This window comes from Choloepus didactylus, chromosome 11, assembly GCF_015220235.1.
Source record: "Choloepus didactylus isolate mChoDid1 chromosome 11, mChoDid1.pri, whole genome shotgun sequence".
Classification (NCBI taxonomy): domain Eukaryota; kingdom Metazoa; phylum Chordata; class Mammalia; order Pilosa; family Megalonychidae; genus Choloepus; species Choloepus didactylus.
The window spans coordinates 70,518,531-70,538,568 of NC_051317.1; the positions used below are offsets into that span (position 1 = coordinate 70,518,531).

The following is a 20,038-nucleotide window of genomic DNA, read 5'->3' on the forward strand; positions in this document are numbered from 1 at the left end:
TTCTTAAGCACTTTGACCATATCTTGTGTCACTTTATTTTCCCAATAGCACAATAGGGACAGGGCCCCTATTTGCAGATGAACTAAGCCCACTGCAGGGCAATTAAAAAGTTTTCCCTATGTACACACAAAGACAATCCTCGGGCGGAGGCCTGTGTCTGGACTCCCTGCAGCCCTGTCTCTGACTTCTGGACGTACCCCTCTGCCATCATGCCGTGTGTGTCCTTAGTAAATTACTTAATCTCTCCATCTCCGTTTTCTAATCTCTAAAATAAAGGCCTTCCTAGTTTTAACTATGTTTTCACTGTTCCCCATTGAACAGGAGTTTGGGAATTGGTTGTAGGCGGAGAGAGACGTTTGGTTGTGCTGTATTTTCTGTATCTCGCTGTATTTTCTGCCCATTCCTGCAATAGCTAACTTTTCTGTAAACGTCCGTTTGAATTTGTTGACCGCACTTAGGTTTTTCTAGGGTCCTGCTTTCTTTTTGGAACAGGGGTGGGCGGAGAGGAAGGAAGTGTCCTGCAACTACCAATATTTTCCTCTAGGAGGAGCCGCGCAGCCCAGATGAGAGTGACACGCACCAACTACAACTCCTTGCCGAGGAAGGCTTCATCCTAGCTCCTCGGAATCCGTGGCCCGGGCGGCGTTCGGCGCCTCCGCAGCGGGTCTAAAACCAGCCGCCCTGAACTCTCGCTTCCCCTAGTCTCTGCAGACCCGGCTCGGAGGGCTGCGGGCGCCGCCCGGCGTGACCCCTGGTGAACGGCGGCTGCTGTTTCCCACCCCTCCTCTCCCAGCCTCCCTACCAGTTTCACCCCGCCTCCTCCCCCCTCCCCGAGCCTGACAGCCTGCGAGCTGCCAAGCAGGGCGCAGCCATGGGAAGAGAAGGCGGTTTAGGGAGCGGCGGCGGCTGCAGCGGCGGCGGCGGCTGCTGAGCCCGGGCAGCGTCGGGGACCCGGGGCTGGGGTCGCGTGGGCCTGAGGCCCTCGCGCCATCGGCCCCAGAGCGGACGCGAACCCGCGCTCTCTCTCCGGAGGCTCGGCTTGGAGGTACTGGAGGGGGACTCCAGATACTGGAGGGAGGCTCTGAGAGTCGGGCTCTTATTTTGTCCCTGTTGTGCCAGGGAGCCAGGGGGTGACCCCTGGGGTGCTAATTGTTTACGGAACTGAGGATCTGTCTTATTTATTGACACGGATAGTTTTGTGGTGTTTTTGTTTTTTGTTTGTTTGCTTTGTTTTTCGGGTGACTGGAGATTGTCTATGCTCCCCCTCCTCCTCTCGAAGTTGTTTTCTGCTGGTGGGATGTTGTAACCCGATACAAGCTGTGGACGCGTGTATGTGTGTGTGTATATGTGTGTGAGCGCGCGCCCGCGTGCGCGAGGGGCTGGAAGTTAGTCGGGGGCGACAGACGAACCATCCTCGTTGGCGCCTGCGTCGCGAGTGTTTGCGGTGCGTGGAGGGACTTCATCCGAAGACAGTTTGTTAACGTTGTAAAAGTTTTGCGAGTGTGTTTCTGTTTGACATCATCAGCAGGGCTGGAGAAGGAACTGCTGGAGTTGCCGCTGCTGCGCAGGGAGAGGTCCCGGGCGGGCACGGCAGGAGGGAGAGGGAAGGTCCGGCTGAGAGCGTGGACGCTGCGCGCTCCTCCCCAAAGTGACTAGCGCGCGTTGAGTAGAGCCACCTCTACCAGTCCCCATGAGCTAGCTGGGTTGGGTGGAAATCGTGGCGAACACAGTGCCTCCAGCCCAGGATATACTCGTGGTAATGAAACCGACTGGGCTCAAAGTTTTGACAGAACTGCCCGAGGCATGAGGGCTGCGGGTGGGTGGGATAGCTGCCCGCCTGGGGAGAGGGCGCTGGCAGCGGGCAGATTGCGTGGTAGCCGGTTACCCGCTTGCGGGTGCGTGGAAAGGTCTATTTTGGGGCGAGTGCTTTGTATATAACTCGGGGGGGGGGGACTGTCCGGGACAGGCCGCGGAATTTCGTGGTGTGTGTGCTGAATGGGTGTACATGAGCGTTGTGTGTGTGCGCGCGTGTGTGCGCCTGGGGAGGCGTGTCGGCGCCTGAGCCAGTAGGGTGTGCAGGGGGAGGAGGGGTGGAGGAGGCCACACAAGTACGCCCTCCTGTTTGTGCTGCCAGGAGACCTTGGAAGGGACAGGGAAAGGTAACGGGAGGCCAGATGGTGGGAAGTCGCATGAGTTCCTACACAAGATTTGGTACCGTGGACTTTAAAATATTAAGTCCGTTGCTCGCGAGGGGCTGGGGGCTGGAGGTGGGGGGTTCTGGAGCTTTCAGGAGACCTGCAGGGAGGACTTTGATGGTGCTAGGAGATGTTTGAATGCATGAGTAGGAAACCCCGGAGAATCAGATCCAGGTGGTCCTGCTGTCCGCAGTCCAGGTAGTGTTCTCTAGACTGTTTACCTTTAGACTCTCTGGCCTTTGTGCTTAGGAAGACATTTGCCTTTTCTCACAGACCTGGAATGTAATGGCAGCCAAGGCTCTGTGCGCTGATCAACTGGTGTTTCTGGCTAGTTTCCACCTGGGTCATCGTAGAAATCTCTATCTCTATGGTGCCCCTTATGCCTTGAAGATAACTTTGAAACATTTCCAGTAATAGAAATGCTGGAACAGAAAAGAAGTAAAACCATTTAGTGTCCAGTGTTGTTCATTCCATTTATTCTGTGATGGATGATTCTGTTTCCTTTTGAGAAAGGCAAAGCTCAGTGCTCCTAGATTAGATTTCAAGGGATCTGCAGTTATTTATGGTTTCCCTTCTGATGAAACTTTGGTTGGAGCTGTAAGGATGTGTTTTAGCCTAGAGACCCAGGTAGAATATCATTTGTAGCTTAAAAAGCTTATTTTATCCCCTCATCTCTTTCCACCCTGATAAACTTTTTGCTTCATATTGTTCTTGGGAAAATTGTTGAGTCAACATTCAGCTTTTCTTTAAGAGTAAATACATCGTAGTGAAATTATAGATTTGGTCTCCTGAATGGCATGGGAAGCCAACACATAAAGCACAAAGGTGTGAAATGAAAGTCTATGAACACAATGTCAAAGGGACAACCGAAGTGCATTTTTTTTTTCAAACTGAGTGTAACTTTGCATTGCAAACATTTGTTTTAGCCAGAGTTTGGGTCTGTGTTTTTGATGATTAGTTTTAAAACAGGAGACTCTACATCATAAACCACTTTAAAGTGGCTGAAGTGGCCATCTCTCTAGAGCCATCTTTCTGCTATCCCTGGTGCCTGTGTTAACAGATGTTTATGGTGCCTGATAACCCATGGGCCTGTCATTTAGAGCATCTTGTTAGCTCAGGACATAATGTTTATAGCATAATGTAATAAATGGAGCCACAGTTGCAGCCAGCTTCTGCCAAGTGTATGAAGCACCCCAGCATAAAAACAAATCTTGAAGTTGGTCGAACTTGGCAAACCTTTTTGGCTATATCCTGGTAAGCATTGTTAATGTAAAGATAAATCTGAGTGATACAGTGAGAATGTGGGGCAGCAAATTGTTTAGCTTAGAAAAAAGTTGTGGATGATATTTTTAAAATATGCTAACCTGGATATTAAGCTTCCCTGGTCATTCCACAGGTCATTGCACAATTGCTTTAATGGAGAATTGGTTTGCATTTTTTGAAAACATTTTAAAAATAGGTTAATAATGAAAGAAATTCTATTCCTTGGTGTATCACATATATCCATACAAACTGGCACTTTTTCTTCTTAAAAAACCTGTAATCTTTATGGTGATGATTTAAATAATGTGAGCGTCCAAATCACCTTCTGAATCTTGAATTTATAAGAATTGAAGTTTGGTAGGATGGTACTCAGCTCTCTCAGCCTGTCAGTACAGGATGTCATTTTGGCAAGTGATTTTTTTTCAATCTGACGCAGTTATAATGTAAATAATGTACACAATACAGCGGTTGCCTAGGAGGATAACAAACGGCATAAGTGTCTGTGTGGTGTGTGGCCCTTCACTTCAGTATCCCTGTCTATAGGACTGTCAATCTCCTTTTGGAAATAATCAGATAGGAATCTCATTTCCTTGCTGATCAGTCCATCTAGGAGGCATTCATTTTTTTTTTTTTTTAATTCAGTTTTATTGAAATATATTCACAAACCATACAGTCATCCATGGTATGCAATCAGCTGTTCACAGTATGATCATATAGTTATGCGTTCATCACCGCAATCTATTTCTGAACATTTTCCTTACATCAGAAAGAATCAGAATAAGAATAAAAAATAAAAGTGAAAAGAGAATACCCAAACCATCCCCCCATCCCACCCTATTTGTCATTTAGTTTTTACTTCCATTTTTCTACTGATTTTTTTTCAATTTTTTAACTTTGTTTATCAAAAAATTAAAAACAAACAGGCAAACAACAACCAAAAAAACCCCACAACATTTCAAACAAAGCAATGGATTAAGGAAATCAAATAACCTAAAATAACTACTTTGCTTCCAATATGTTCCTACCATACCCCAAGAAAATTAATAAACCATGTCCAAACAGAGGAGTAAGAAAAACAAATAATCTAAAATAACTACATTGCTTCCAACATGTTCCTACCATACCCCAAGAAAATTAACAACCCCTAAGAAAACAAAGGAATAAGAGAAAAAAAAAACCTAAAATAACTCTATTGCTTCCAACATGATCTTACTATATCCAAGAAAGTTTACAAACCATAATCATTCCTGAGCATTCCCATAACATTGAGATTACCCTCCATAGTTTATCTGTTCTTATTAAATTATCATTCCCCCTCCACTAATTGGTATCTCTAGGTCCCCTACATTCTACAGTATAAAACATTGTACATTTTTCACAGAATTCACATTAGTGGTAACATACAATATCTCTCTTTTTGTGCCTGGCTTATTTTGCTCAGCATTATGTCTTTTTTTTTTTTTTTTATCTTCATTTTATTGAGATATATTCACATACCACGCAGTCATACAAAACAAATCGTACTTTCGATTGTTCACAGTACCATTACATAGTTGTACATTCATCACCCAGATCAATCCCTGACACCTTCATTAGCACACACACAAGAATAACAAGAATAATAATTAGAGTGAAAAAGAGCAATTAAAGTAAAAAAGAACACTGGGTACCTTTGTCTGTTTGTTTCCTTCCCCTATTTTTCTGCTCATCCATCCATAAACTAGACAAAGTGGAGTGTGGTCCTTATGGCTTTCCCAATCCCCTTGTCACCCCTCATAAGCTACATTTTTATACAACTGTCTTCGAGATTCATGGGTTCTGGGTTGTAGTTTGATAGTTTCAGGTATCCACCACCAGCTACCCCAATTCTTTAGAACCTAAAAAGGGTTGTCTAAAGTGTGCGTAAGAGTGCCCACCAGAGTGACCTCTTGGCTCATTTTGGATTCTCTCTGCCACTGAAGCTTATTTCATTTCCTTTCACATCCCCCTTTTGGTCAAGAAGATGTTCTCCGTCCCACGATGCCAGGTCTACATTCCTCCCCGGGAGTCATATTCCACGTTGCCAGGGAGATTCACTCCCCTGGGTGTCTGATCCCACGTAGGGGGGAGGGCAGTGATTTCACCTTTCAAGTTGGCTTAGCTAGAGAGACAGGGGAGGCATTCATTTTTACAGAGTTCTGTCTTGTACTGAATCATAGTTTTCTTCTACTCATTGGCCTGCCCTTCTTTCTCTGTAGCTACACATGATGAATCTAATCTCTTCCCTTTAAGTGCTGAGTTTGAAAACAAACATGCTCCTTCTTCCTGAATTCTTTTTTGCCTATTCTTACAGCTGTTCCTCACCCATTGTGGATCCCCACCCTTCTTTACTCTGACCGTTATGTCTGAGATTCCATGTTGTCTCTATTGCTCCTAAAATAGACAATAAAACACAGATTTGGAATCCTTAGTTCTGGATTTTCTATGTCTATTAAAACAGGTATTTATGAGCTTTTTTAACCATCTTATTACATGTTGACTAATTTCAAATTATTAATCACCTGTAGTCGAAACAATATAACAGCATCAACACATTTTTCATTCCTGAACTTTCTGTTAATCTATGGGAAGTGTAGTATTGGGAAGGTAAATAGAATTCTACGTGCAATGCAGATAGCTCCTTAATTTCTCTCTCTCAAGGAATACCAACCTCAAATAAATATACCAGATGTAGAATGTTCTGAAGACCAATACATTGAAGCTGTATATTATAGACAGGTAGGAACTATGAGGTATTCTCTTCATAGACCTCACTGTATTTACTTCCACAAATATGAATCAGTACAGGCAATCAGTAGGCATTTATTGAAAGCTTTTTCTCTCCAAGACTGAGAGAGTATGCCGTCTGGCCCTTAATGAGGTGACAGTGCATCAGACAGAAACGCTTCTCCAGGCAACTGGGATTTAAGATGTAGATAAGAGACATGATGTTAACAACCTACTCTTCCTCAGAAGGTAAATGGTTTGGTAATGCTGCATGGAAGTCTAAAGTGTTCATGACTGATAAACAGGTATATCTTGGCTTCCATATGAACTGAGGCCCCCATTTCCTGCTGTGTGTCCAGACTCTAATTGGACAAAGGCTCTATTACTCCTCACTTATCAAGTCCTAGCTTTCTTGGTGGAAGGAAGCAAAGTTGGCTTATACAAGGGAGGTGGTATGGTTCAAAGGTACGTGCTTTTGGGCCCTTCATACCTCATTTTGAATCCTAGCTTTACCACCTACATGCACATTAGCCCCTCTGAGACTCACTTTTCTCCCCTCTGAAATTACAATGCCTGTCTCCCAGGGCTAGAGTATTTTCACAAAATGTAGCATTTATGACCTGCACAGTTCACTGGACACCAATCCAGTATGACAGATTTCTCTTTTATGTATCCTTCTGGGGCTTCCCAACTAAATTATGAGTTCCCCCTGCCATCAGCTGAGAATCTGCCACAGCTGTGTCTTCCTGCAAGAAGTGTTTATGGTTGATGATGATAACAATGCTGCCTTTTCAGCAAGTCTGAATTTAAAGAAATCGCCATTTCTCTTAGCTTAGAGAGAGAGGAAAGAAACTAAACTGACACCGGGGCCCATCAGAAACCCTTACGTTGTAGACAGACCTTCTGCCGGGACAAGGGGCCAATGAGAATCTTGTGATCTTAGATGAAATTGCCCATGCTGCCTCCCTCTTTGTCCTTGTGTGTATGTGTGTGCACAGTGAGACTTCTCACCCCTTGCTTTTATATTACATTTGTTTCTTTGCTTTATTCTGTTCTCATATTAAGAGAGGAAATAATAAAAATTTACAGCACATCTATTGGCAAGTACTTGGACATTCAATTTCTAAGTTAAAGTTCTACTTTGATATAAGAACCCCTCAGGTTAGGTTGGGATAATATGAAATCAGAGTTGATTCGGTATCAGGAAACTTGGTTCTCAAATTGTGAATTTCTTTCAAGATAAATGTCTATCTCTGGCAGGCTGGGCTTCTAAGTCAAAAGCAGGAAAGTAAAAAGTAAAAATTATTTAATAAGTAAAAAGTAGGGAAGCAGCTTACCCAGCACAAATGTTGAAGAATATTCTGATAAAGCTCTCATTCCACCTTGGAACACCAAATGATTTTGCAAATTGAACAGGTACTCTCATGTATTTCTCTATGGTGCATAGCCTGCTATGCTAGACATTTGCTACTTAGTAACTCTATCTCAAATGGGATTTGTAATCTTTCACAAACTATTTAGCCTTTCTGAGCTTCATATTTGTTATAAAAAATAAAAACAAAACAAAACAAAAAACCCAAAAGTAAGCAAGATGATTTCGTTTGATTCTTTTCTGTGTTATGATTTGAGTCTATTTAATGATTGAATTTCTTCCTTCTCTTGGTTCTTTGGCAATTCACTTGAAACTCTCTGAGAACACCAATTTCATTCAGTTTTAGTTTCATGGTTTGCTTTCTACAATCTGTCTTCCTTGCTGTGCTGTTTCCTCAAGAACAGGAAATGAATTTTACTCATTTTTATAATTTTCCATTCTTTGCTGAATGCTGTAAACATAGCAGTTGTAGGAGGAGTGTAGGTTGGATGAATGTGGAATGTTTTGGACAGTTGAGCTATAATTTATGTCACTTATTTAACAATATACAGCAATTTTTATATAAGCTTCAAGATATAGTGTTCATTATTTTATTCCTACACCATTAAGTTTTTTATCAATGAGATAAAACAGATAAACAAAAATTAGCACCACTGTGCTTCCATTTTAAAACAATTCAACTCATCAGCATCTGATGCAGAAAGTCTTTCTGAAGCAGCTGCGTGTGTGTGTGTGTGTGTGTGTGTGTGTGTGTGGTTTTTTTTTTGTTTTTTGTTTTTTTTTTTTTAATATTATGTTGAGTTAAAGAAAATTCCATATTAAGTACCAGACTCTTAAAAGGAAGAATGACAAAGAGGGTCATTGCTGTTAATCTCAACCTCTTTCTTAGTGGATCTTGCTACCTATTAATATCGGCAAATGAAGCCTTAGGTTAGACAACAATTTTACTTAATAATGATTCATAAGAAGGCAGTGATTTTTGTCAGAAATTGCCAGGCTCTGTGTCTTTTTAATTAGCAACTGGACTTACCTTCAAATACTGTAATCCATTCCAAAATGAGTGCATAATTTCTTCTGTAGAGTCCTCAAAACTTCCAGTTGTGTTTACTGTTTTAATTAGGTCTTACCTTTTTTCACTAGTGAGTAAACTAAGACCTATTTTTTTAAAAAATAATATCATATAATCCCAATTACTTTATACTTCTTAGATTGTGAATTTGTTTAAATATAAGCAAGACCATCTCCAACTGTCTGGGCTACTAAGTAAAAAGTGTGTTCTAAGGAAGAAGCTCACCCAGCACAAATGGTGGAGAATATTCTGATAAAGCCCTCATTCCATATTAGAACACCAAAGATTTTATAGATCAAACAGCTACTTTCATGTACATATCTGTAGTGGCAAGCCTGCCATGCTAGACATTTGCTACTTAGTCCTTGGTTGATCCTCAGCTGATTATACTATGAAACGTTTAAAGTAGCCCACAACTTAAAAATTTTTCTGTCCCCTTAGTATACATATGGCAGATAAAGTCACATGTCCAAAGAAAAACTCTTTTCTTCTTGCTTAAAAACGTAATTTATAAGGGTAAGTATTAAATACACCTTTTTTTTTACCCTTAAATAGCCATATCAAAAAATAAAACAAAACAAAACAAAAACAGTCCAGTGTTACCATTACAAAGCAAGAGTCACAGTTCTCTCCCCCTGCTTATTGAAACAAGAGGTGCTTAAATGATTCAATAAATAGCTCATCTGAGTTTGATGATGGCTGGTGAAAAACTTCAGCCAGACTTCCAATTTTGATTATCATTGCTCAGTAAAACAGCCTTTGTCCTTGGTCATGAGAAATGGTGTATGATCCTAAGCCATCTATCTGCTGCTTCTCTGGGCACTTTCAAGCTATGTTATTATAACAGAAAACCTCAATTTGGCAAAGCAAAGTTAAGAATAGTTTGGCAAACCATATGTGAATGATAAATTGTGAAAATCCAGCACTGAACACAGAACTTCTACAATGGCTTTCCCCTACGGGCAGAGGAAGATACCAGAAGCTCTGGGCAAGATGACCATAGATGAAGGAAAGACGCTATTTTCATACCTAGCAAGGCAGAAAGAGGAGCAAGAATGAAGAATGACTTCTTTCTTATTGGCAGCTAGTGCAGCATGTTCTTCTCTTAAGAGATATCAGCAAAACAATGCTTTGCTTTTATAGAATAAATGTTCAATAAATGTTTTATTGATGGCCTTACTGTGTGGTAAAACATAGAAAATTAAATTGTTAGCAAGAAGTAAGTAGGGAATTGGGGGCAAAGGAATGTGGTCAGGTGGTAACTAAGATCTAAGTTTACTATGCAAATTGGGTATTATTTTCCTTAGGTTAATGATGCCACCTTAAGTTAATGACCTGTGTTCCTCTTCAGAGACTTGGGGACATCTGGAAGTTTTAATATTTGAGGCAAGATGGAGGCATGATCGAATTTTTATCTAGAACTCTGTAGGACTTCGGAGATTATCTGGTTTGCCAGCTCTTGGTATTCCCTTCATCATAAAACAAGATATTTTAATTCTTTCTGCTTGTGTCCTGTAAAGTTTGGTGTTTTTATTTATTCCTTACATTACATATAGAGTGTGTGAAGATTCATTATGTCATCTGAAAAGTACTTTGAAGAGCACTTGGGAAATCATGCTGAATAAATAAAAATTTTATTAGACTATAGGATGTAGGTTTGGCCACACTAATGATATTTTGGTATCAGTAGGAAAAATCAAAGAAAAACACATATTTATCTAGCCATTACTGTGTTTCCAGGAATGTGCTAGATACCCTGGGGAATATAGAAGTAGTTTGAGTTAAGACATGACCTTTGGCTTTGGGACCTAACACTGAAGGTGGGAAGGCAGAATAAATAATGCATATATATGGTAAAATTATGGAACAGTTCAAGAGTACAAAAATTTTTAATGCACTTTTATTGAGATAAATTCGCACACCATATAATCCATCCAAAGTATACATTCAATGGCTCATAGTATTATTGGCTCATAGTATTATCGCATAGTTGTGTATTCATCACCACAATCAATTTTAGAACTTTCATTACTCCAAAATAAAGAAAAAATAAAAATAAAAAAGAACACCCAAAACATCTCATACCCCTTATTCCCTCCTATTATTTTAATATATTTTTCGTCTTTATTTTATTACTCCTCTGCCCATACGCTGGATAAAGTGTGTCAGTCACAAGGTTTTCACAATCAAGTGGTCACACAATAAAAGCTATATAGTTATGTAATTATCATCAAGAATCAAGTCTACTGGATTACAGTTCAACAGATTCAGATATTTCCTGCTAGCTATTCTAATACACTAGAAATTTAAAGGAATATCTATATAATGTATAAGGATAACCTCCAGAATGACCTCTCAACTCTATTTGAAATCTCTTAGCCACTGAAACTTTATTTTGTTTCTTTTCTGTTCCCCTTTTTGGTCAAGAAGGCTTTCGCAACCCCACGATGCTGGGTCCATTCTCATCCCTGGGAGTCATGTCCCACGTTGCCAGGGAGACTTACACGCTTGGGAAGAGATTATACAGTTTAATGAAACATTCTATTGCAGACTGTAAATGCTGCATTAGTTTAGAGAGAAGGGGGATTGGTCTGGGCTGAAGTATTTGGGGAAGTCCTTATGGGCAAACTGGCGCCTGAGCCAGGCCTGAAAATATGATAATATTTTTTGATAGGCAGAAAGGGTTGGAGATGTTTCATGCAAGGAGGTTGGGAAACAAGGACCAAGAGATGTATCTGGAGCTCACTAGGGTTATTAGTAACAGGGGAGCAGTGTACCAGGCTGTGTATTTGTTATTAATTGGAAGCTCCAGCCAGTGTTCACTATGGATGTTGCTTATAGGCCCATCCCTTCTGTAGGGAACTGGAGTAGCCACCCTGAGCCTAATGCTTGCTGGAGGGTGGCGGCTGCTTCAGGGTGCTATAGCATACTTCTCTTTTCTGGACATTCTAAAGATTTGATTTTTAAATTTCTTTCACAGTATTCCAAGAGGCCTACTAAGATGCTAAGGGTATGGCTTCTTTTAAGAATATGATCTTGAATGGGCCCTACAATGGAAGACTTGACCTGTGGTTCCCCCCTCCACTCCTGCTTCCCCACCACATGCTAATATGCTGACAGTCCTGGCAAGATATGTTGCTTTTATGTAGTTCTAGAAATAAGCTCACAGGGCCTCAGAGACCTTGTGATCATCCACCAGTGATTCTCAACCAAGGCATTGCCTTCCTGCCAAGTAGTGCCTAGGGCCATTTGGAAATATGGTTGTTGCAATGACTGGAAAACTACAGGCTTTTGATGTCCAGGGTCAGGATGCTAAATTATCTGTAATACCAGAGGCAGTCCTATGCAAGAAAGAATTATACCATCTCAAATGCTAGTAGACCCCTATTGAAAGTTTGGGATCTAGCATCCACACTTTATTTATAGATGAAGAAGTGGGAGTCCCTGAGAAGTGACAAGACTCTTCTAAGATTAAACTCCTCAATGACAGTGACAGGTTTATAACCCAACTCTTCCAGGTTTCTTTCAAGGACTCTCTTTTATACTACATTCCCTCCTATAAACACGGGGTGTTATAGCATTAAGATAGCATGTTGTTTGTCTGCCATTCATATGTGAGGGTGACAGTTACCTGTGTTAACTATCTGGGAGGGTAGATTGTGAACTGAGACAAATGACACTTGACCAGCAGGTCTTCCCCTTTGGAACACACACAGATTTGCCTGTGAATTAGATGCCCTCTGAGGTGCCAAATACTGTGAAAGTATGTGGGTAGCTTGGCATTATGGAAAGGGCATGGAACAGACTTTGGAATCAGACAGATCTGACTTGACTAACTGGGTTTGAATCCAGCTCTATCATTGTGTGATCTTTGTGACTTTCAACAAGTTAAACTCTGAATTTTATCTGCAAAATGGGGGTGGTGATTCTTATTTCACAAGGCTGTTGTAGTTTAAATGAGTCAAAACAGTGCCTGATACATACTGGATACTCCAGAAACAGGTAATTCCTTTCAGCCAGCACTGTTTTTGGAGGCTTTGAGTGAGAAGACTTAAAACTCGTACTCATAAAAGATCTGCTAGATATCATTGCTGCATTTTTTTCCTCAGCCTTTCCCCAATCAACCAAAGTTAGGGTTTCAGTGAGTCCCTGAATGTTTTTTTGAACTGTTGAAATTTCCCTCCTTCAGAATAGTACTGCTTGCAAGAGATTAGTTTCCTGTGACTTCAGTCAATATTGCTGAACTTGGGTACTGATACAGCAGAAATGGAAGATATATCCAGAGGAATATTGGTGGCTTACGAAACTTGAATTTTAAAACCAATACTAAGAGCCATTCTTGGATATAGATGTTTTTCATAGAGGTTTCTATCTGCCACTGATGGGCAATCCTTCTCAGACAAGGTAATATTTTGGCAAGTTAAGGGACAACCAAAAGTTGGCCAGTTGGGGTGGTGGGGTTTGTGGTGAAAGAACTTTCTGGGTGACAAAGCAGCCTATGATAATCTGCTGGGAGACATAACCTATAGAATGCACACAAAAGCCTAGGAGTGTTTTAGGTCTTGACTTTGAAGAAATACACAGACTGACATACGGGTGCACACTTTCCCATTGTTGCAGCATTTTTAAATTGCTTATCTTTGTTAAAGGATAATTCTCTCTAAAGGTAAAATTATGTCTCTCATGAAGATATAAGTGACAGGTGTAAAACAGTACAGATTTTAATTAGTGAGGGAACCTGAAAAGATGTTGCAACCAATTCAAAGGAGAAGTCAAAGAACCATTAATATATGTGCAATAAAGGAATGTTGAAACAAATATGCAAAAACAAAAAAAATTGTCAATTGCATTGCCCTGAACACCACTGATTTGCGTTTATGTGGACAACAATTGTTTTCAGGGCTCATTTGTACACGTTAACTTCTAACTCTACAGAGATGTAAAATAGCTGAGTCAGAGACAAAGGATCAGACAACCATCCAGTAATCTCTTTTTGCTCATTTCAAAGTCTTTACCTTTCATTACATGCCAGTGAAAAGTTGGTGAGGTGTGATTCCTAGAAACTTGGGCTGCCTTTGCTTTCCTAGATATGTATATGCTATATTAAAAACTTTTGATTTGGGAAAATTTTTAAACATACACACAAAGTAAAGAGGTGCTCTTTTGAGCATCCAGGTACCTATCACTCAGCTCCAGCAGTCATCAGTATTTTGCTAATTTAGTTTCATTTTTCCACCCTGACCCTGAGTATTTTAAAGCATTTCTATAGACAACCTGTTGTTTCATTTGTAAATGTAAATACTTTGGAATACATATTCAACAACTAAGTATCTTGTTTTAATAACCACATAGTCTATAATTTATAGGCATAGAAATAACACAATATAAGAAGGACATTATGCTCTGAAGACATGACTTTGTATTTGTTTACAAAAGGTATGCATGGGACATGATCAGGGAGGAGAATGTCAATAAAGTAAGCTCAGTTATGTAGATCTTTGGAAGACTGGCTCTTTCTCTTCTAATTTAGGCTCCAGCTCAAATATCACCTTCCCAGCAAGGACTTCTCTGACCCCTATCTACAGTAACTTTCACCCAACCGGGTCATGTATGCTATCATATGACCCAGCTTTATTTTCTACACAGCACTTATCACTATCTAATATTATGTTGTTTTCCTGTTTTTTTGTCTGTTTCCACCCACAAAAAATGTAAGCTTCATGATAGTAGATATCTTTTCTGTCTAGTTCACTCTGTATCCCATGGAAAATACTCAACAGGCTTTGGCTGAGTTAATTCATTAATGCATTTTAGTAGATATTGGGGTTTTTGTTAGTATTCTTCCAAATATTTATTTCCCTTCCACATGTCCGAAAAGTGTGGTTTTCATGTGTCAATTCCTAGTGTATTTACAGTTTGGTGAGATTTCCCCAAGTATGGATAAAAAGCACTTTCCAGGGACCAAAGAAAATCCAGGACAGTTATAATATCTCTCTGAAAAATACTAACTGGTATATTCAGTAGCCATGTCCTTCCACCAGCAAATATACCTATAAGAGCAATGTCTTGGTTTGGGTTTTCCCAGGGCAGACTCTGAGACAAGGATTCAGGTAAAAGAGTTTATTTGGGAAATGAAGGACACACCAGCAGGAGAGTGGGGGTGTGAAATAAGGAAGGGAAAAGGCCCAATAAATGGTGTGTTATGTATAAGTTACTGCCCTTAGCAACTGGCAGCACTTGACTCTTCTGCAGATCCTGGGGGCTGGTGTAAAACACAGGTCTGAGAATTATCTCACCCAGGATTTGAAAGAGCTTGAATATTTACCTGCCGCTTCCATCAGTCATTAATTTCCTGGGCATTACCCTGTGCAGGGCAAATAACCTCCAGATGCTAGAAAACCTTCAAAGAAATGCAGGTACTGGCAGTTAGAAATTAGAAAGGGTGAAGGGATAGGGCTGAGGGGATATGGGAAGGGAAGGGATAGGCAACTTTAATTGGATAACACATGATTTTTTAAAATAAATGTTTTATTTTGGAATAATTTCAGATTTAAGTTGCCAAGATAGTACAAATAGTTCCCGTACATCCTTCACCCGCTTTTCCCTACTGCTAACAATCGTCCATAACCGTGGTATATTTGTCAAAACTAAGAAACCAGCATTAGTACATGACTATTAACTAAACTACAGACTGTATTAGATTTCACCAGCTTTTCCACTAATGTCCTTTTCCTGTTCCAGGGTTCAATTCAGAATACCTCTTGCATTTAATACTATGATTTTTAAATGCTGTGTATATAACCCTTTATTTGGGCCCTCTATATTCAAGTAGTTTTTGCAAGTAGTGAGGAAGTTCTATATGTTGAAGTCCAATACCATGTTGGACGCTGGTATGCTCTCAAAAAAAAAAAAAAAGCATCAAAAGAATAACAAAAACAAAACCTCTTTCAGTGGCATATGTGTAGCTGAGCCTCCATCAGAAAGCTAAGAAGTATTCATAATGGTGAGACAACTTGGAGGAATTTGATTTTGAGAATGTATCTTGCATCATAAATAGGAAATAGGACACCCTAAATCATGCATAAACTAAGTCACTACCCTGTGTCTATGTGTCTAGCGTTGTATGTGCATATCACACTTAATCTTGCTAGCTCTGCAAGGCACATAGCCTTTAGTACCTTAGACAGGAAGCGGAATGAGATTCAGGGAAGTTAAATCACTTGCCCAGCTGTAGGAAGGAATGAAGTCGTAGATGAACCTTGAAGACATTATTTTGAGTAAAATAAGCCAGAAATAAAAGGACAAATATTGTGTGGTTTCACCAATATGAGTTAAGTATTATGAGCAAACTCTGGGATTTAAATTTGAGAGCATAGGTTATCAGGATATAGAAAGAGGGTAAAGATTGGGCATTTGATGCTTGAGGAGCACAGAATGTATATTAAGGTTGATTGTAAATGTTTGGAAATGGATAGCACAATACTGTGTGATGGTAGCATAATACTGTAAGTGTAATTAACAAAGTTGAGAGTGAGTATGGTTGAAAGAGTAAGGGCTAGGGTCATGTATATTACCAGAAGGAAAGCTAGAGGATAAAAACTGGAACTGTATAACCTAGCAAAAACTAGAGTGGATGATGATGGTGATTAATTATATAAATCTAAGAAAATTCTTACATTAACTAGAACAAACGTCCATCAGTATTAGAAGGGGTTAATAATGAGATGGTATATGGAAAAAAATACAATTAATGCAAACTAAGGTCTACAGTTAACAGTAACATTACAATGTTCTTTCATTAGTTGTAACAAAGGCACTATACCAAAGCTAAATGTCAGTAATAGGGAGATAAAAGAGTTATGGGATTTTTTTTTTTGGAAGAAATGAGAATGTTCTCATACTGACTGTGGTGGTGAATATATAACTATTGAGTAAAACAAGAACCATTGATTATATACTTAAGATGGATTGTATAGTATATGAATAAAACTGTTCAAAAAAAAACAATTACTTGCCCAGGGATTCATAGCTAGTAAGTGACAAAACTGAGATTTCGTCTGGCTTCAGAGCCAACACTCTTAACACTATACTAAATTACCCCCCACTCTTCTCCACTTGCCCAGCCCTTCTCCTTGATGCCTTTTGACTAGGGATGCAGTCTTTGAAAACTCTGTACTATCAAACTACAGAAAAAAACCAAAAACCCAAAACCAAAAACTCAGACACATGACATATTTCTTATCAAGCTGAAAGAAACATCAGCCTTGAATTTGTGGGTTATTTTCAAAGCTTAGCTAACATTTTTGAAAAATGCTGTCTTTTAATTGTGTAGATATCCACATAAATTGACCACAAAGCTCTTCAGAAAGTAACCCCATACTCTAATAAATTCAGTTTTGATACCAGGTAATGTAGGCATGGAAGCAAGCATCTCCGAAGAATAGGACATGATGTTGTGTAACAATTCAAAATATTTTATTACTTTACAATATGTCTGAGGTTGGATAGTTGACTTCCCTTTCTCGGTCTTTGTATAGTTTTTTTTTTTTGAAGCGTTACTTGGGAGGTGTGGAATATTTAATGAAATCTTTGAATAATCTTTATATTTGCACTGGTCCAATTGAAAATTACCTTTGGTTGCCTTGGAACTCTGGGCATGAAGTTCAGAAGGAGAAATTCTTGTAAATTATTTGAGCTTTGACTCTGGGAAGATAAACAACATGAAAATCTAGGCTAACCAATGCTGAAATTCCTCTAACCTCTAATTCTGTATTCAGAAAGGCATAGGCTTTTAGGCTTTTTGTTTATTTTTGCTTTGATTGCAAGTTGTTGGAAGCCTATAGTTAGTATCTTATAAGACACAAATTATTGGCTCAGAATGAGGTCTTACTTCTAAGATACAAAGGGACAATCGTGTAAAAATGGGATCTCTTCTTGGAAAGGAATAATCAGGGATTCACTGAAAGGTAATCCCTTTGAACTAACTTTTAGAGCATTGCACATTTTTGAAGGACAACAATCATTCTCTCTCAGAACACATGTATGAAATGGTTTTCTTTATTTACATTGCTACGTAAGTTGGCATGGTTTTAAACTATGACCTTTGTTCCTTGGTATATGTAATTACAGGCACAATCTGTTAATGTAGATTTGCAAACTGCTCCAGGAAGCCCCCTCAGGGGCCATGGGGTACCAGAGGAGAGGGGCAGGCTGTCTGCACTCCATGCCTCCACCCCTACAAAGAGCTGTACTTTCATCTGTGTTGCTCACAGTGTTTCTGAGAACATTTAAATTAAAGAAACAGCCTCTCTTCTTAGCAAAGCAAGCAAACAAAAAGACCACTAGGTATGTCCTTATATTGTATAGGCTGCTTTTCTGACTGACTTTCTTTAGGAAGCCAACTGATTTCTGGAGGTCTGGAGGGAAAATCATACTTGATTTTTATGTCTAAATTCAGACTCACCACCATAACTCCTAGATTGTAAGCTCGTTACAGGGCAGTGGACTGTCTATTCTCTAATTTTTAGGCAATTGATAAATGGTTTGTGTAACCGATTATTCTTATGTAGGCAATGTTAATGAAGTTTACTATTGTTAGAGGCGGTACCCAGTCCTTTTCTGTGTTATATTATTTATTTCCACACAAAACCTCCATAATCCACCCATTTCTACATATTGGAACACTTGTTTAAGGAAGTTAAGTAATTTGTGCAAGGAGCTGTCAAGCAGTATGGTTAAGATTCAAACCCATATCTTCCTAATTCCAAATGCATCTAACTCCCATCTTTCTATCTACTGTCTATATGGTAGTTTAAAAATATGTCCACACCTCTCTCTATAAGCCAACTGGGCAGGTGGACTTGCTGCCCTCCCCCTCTACATGGGAATGAGTCCCAGGGGTATAAATCTCCCTGGCGACATGGGACATGACGGCAGGGGATGAGCCTGCACCCAGCATTATAGGATTAAGAAAACCTTCTGGACCAAGAGGGAGAAGAGAAATGAAACAAAATAAAGTTTCAGTGGCTGAGAGATTTCAAATGGAGTCGAGAGGTCATTCTGGAGGTTATTCTAATGCATTATATAGATACACCTTTTAGTTTTTAGTGTATTAGAATAGCTAGAAGAAAATATCTGAAACTATTGAACTGCAATCCAGTAGCCTTGATTCTTGAAGACAATTATATAACTATATAGCTTACATGGTGTGACCGTGTGATTGTGAAAACCTTGTGGCTCACACTCCCTTTATCCAGTGTGTGGACAGATAAGTAGAAAAATGAGGAACAAACATAAATGAATAATGGAGGGGGGGGGAGTGCAGTGTGTTTTGGGTGTTCTTTTTTACTTTTATTTTTATTTTTTTTGGAGTAATGAAAATGTTCAAAAATTGATTGTAGTGATAAATGCTCAACTATATGATGAGACTGTGAAAAACTGATTGTACACTTTGGATGGTTGTATGGTATGTGAATATTTCTCAATAAAATTGCATTAAAAACTATGCCCACAAATTCTTTGATAGCTTCCGTTTAAGAGATGGAGTCTAATTCCTTTCCCCTCAGTGTGGCCTGCACTCAGTGACTTACTTCTGAAAAATAGAATAAAGGGAAAGTGAAGATGTGACACTTTGGAGACAGGTCATAAAAAGGCACTGCATTGACTTATGTCTGGGATGCTCTGTCTCTTACACTCTCTTGGACCATTTGCTCATGGGAAACCAGCTGTCATGTTTTGAGCTGCCCTATGGAGAGGCCCATATGGAAAGGAACTGAAGCCCTGAGTCCAACAGCCTGTGCAGAACTGAAGCCTTTTGACAGCAACAACATGAGTGAGCTCAGAAGTGGATTTTTCAGCCCTACTGGAGCCTCAAGATGACTGCACACTCCCCAGCCCCCAACAGCTTGACTGCAACTTCATGAAAGACCCTGAGCCAGAACCACCCAGCTAAGCTGTTCTGGACCCCTATCCCTCAGAAATGGCAAGATAATAAATGTTTGCTATTTGAAACTGGTATTTTTGGAGTTGATTTGTTATGCAGCAATAGATAATGAATATAGCCAAATATTACATTGGCCATCTAAAAAAAAATCATAATTTTACTAAATTGTAAATTTTGAAACATTGATATAGCAAGCAGGAACTTTTCAGAAAGAAAACTGCCACATTTAGTAAAATATTAATGCCCAATTAACTTAATAGTTATGACTTCTTTAGTTTTGAGATTTTGTCATTCACAGGACAATTGCTTTAAATCCATGGTTTTAAAAGAAAGGCTTTTAATAGCAAATCATATTGCTGAAGATAGCATTTTCAAACTTTAAAAAACCCTTGTGGGAAAATTCAGGAAGTATTCTGTTTGGTAAGTTATCATTCATAATCTTAAATTGTCAG

The 20,038-nt window shown here is 39.6% G+C and overlaps 1 protein-coding gene across 1 annotated transcript in view; it reads left to right on the plus strand.

The window, feature by feature from the left end:
* Positions 1 to 868: 868 nt before the first annotated feature.
* The window catches only part of GHR (growth hormone receptor), a 304,400-nt gene continuing 285,230 nt past the window's right edge, over positions 869 to 20,038 (plus strand). Inside the window, exon 1 of the mRNA XM_037799544.1 lies at positions 869 to 1,045. The gene's annotated coding sequence lies outside the window, so the exon portion shown is untranslated. The remainder of the gene's footprint in view (positions 1,046 to 20,038) is intronic.